General features: G+C 36.1%; 1 non-coding gene across 1 annotated transcript; it reads right to left on the reverse strand.

Moving 5' to 3' along the window:
* Positions 1-252: 252 nt before the first annotated feature.
* Positions 253-359, reverse strand: LOC139860968 (small nucleolar RNA R71). The gene has a single exon (XR_011763592.1). It is a non-coding gene; the product is annotated as a small nucleolar RNA R71 (small nucleolar RNA).
* Between the last annotated feature and the right edge of the window lie 1283 nt (positions 360-1642).

The raw sequence follows: 1642 nt of genomic DNA on the forward strand, positions 1-1642 counted from the left end.
ACTAATCAATGCCAATTTAGTGGTGCGCCGAAGGAAGATCCAAACGAACATCTTCGTACCTTTAATAGGATCTGCACACTATTTAAAATAAGAGAAGTTGAGGATGAACAGATATATCTCATGTTATTTCCCTGGACTTTAAAGGGAGAAGCCAAAGATTGGTTAGAATCGTTACCTGAAGGGGCGATTGATACATGGGACGTTTTAGTTGAAAAATTTCTTAAACAATTCTTTCTGGCATCTAAAGCCGTAAGACTTCAAGGAGAAATTGTTACGTTTACACAGAAACCAAATGAAACTCTATATGAGGCGTGGACAAGATTTGAAAAATTATTAAGAGGATGTCCGCAACATGGTTTAGACACCTGTGAAATAGTACAAATATTCTACCAAGGATGCGACATCACTACAAGAAAAGACATCGATATAGCAGCTGGTGGTTCTATTATGAAGAAAACCGAAACTGATGCTTATAAAATTATTGATAACACTGCTTCCCACTCACATGAGTGGCACCAAGAAAAAGATATCGTTAGATCATCTAAAGCAGCTAGAGCCGATTCTAGCCATGACTTAGATTCCATTTCTGCAAAGATAGATGTTGTCGAGAGACGAATGGAAAAGATGACTAAAGATATCCACTCAATACGAATTAGTTGTGAGCAGTGTGGAGGACCACATTTGACAAAAGATTGTCTCAGTATTGAACTAACAATGGAACAAAGAGAGAATGTTTCATATCTAAACCAAAGGCCTGGAAATAATTATCAGAATAATTATCAACCGCCAAGACCAATTTACAATCAAAACTAGAATTATAACCGAAATGTTCCATACAACAACCAACAAGGTCCTAGCAATCAACAAGTATCCAAAAATACTTACAACCAGCAAAGACCTAATTTTCAAAACAAACCACCACAAACCGATGATAAAAAGCCGAATTTAGAAGATATGATGACGAAGCTAGTTGAAACTCAAACGCAGTTTTTCACATCTCAAAAACAAACCAATGAACAAAATGCTCAAGCATTTAGAAATCAACAAGCTTATATTCAAAACTTGGAACAAGAAGTAAGTAACCTAGCAAGGTTAATAGGTGAAAGAAAACCGGGAAGTCTACCTAGTGATACAAATGCTAACCCCCGGAATGAAACAGCTAAAGCTATTACCACAAGAAGTGGTACAACACTTAAACCACCTGAAATACCTGAAAATTCTGATGAAGCTATTCCTACTCCACAAGAACCACAACCTGAACAAGATAAGAAAAAAGAACCGGTAGTTGAAAAGGTTAATGAAGATAACACAGTTAAGGCTAAACCTTATGTTAAACCATACCAACCACCACTTCCTTACCCGAGTAAGATGAAAAAAGAGAAACTTGAAGCCGAGCAATCCAAATTCTTGGATATGTTTAAACAGATAAAGGTAAATCTTCCTTTCATTGATGTGATTTCAGGAATGCCTAGATATGCTAAATTCTTGAAAGATCTAATATCGAATAGAAAGAAAATGGAAGAACTCTCGACTGTTACTATGAATGCTAATTGTTCTGCAGTGCTGTTAAATAAGATACCAGAAAAACTATCTGATCCATGAAGTTTCACAATTCCATGTTTTCTGGGTAGTCTTAGTTCAA

The sequence above is a fragment of the Rutidosis leptorrhynchoides genome, chromosome 7 (assembly GCF_046630445.1).
Source record: "Rutidosis leptorrhynchoides isolate AG116_Rl617_1_P2 chromosome 7, CSIRO_AGI_Rlap_v1, whole genome shotgun sequence".
In the NCBI taxonomy this organism is placed as follows: domain Eukaryota; kingdom Viridiplantae; phylum Streptophyta; class Magnoliopsida; order Asterales; family Asteraceae; genus Rutidosis; species Rutidosis leptorrhynchoides.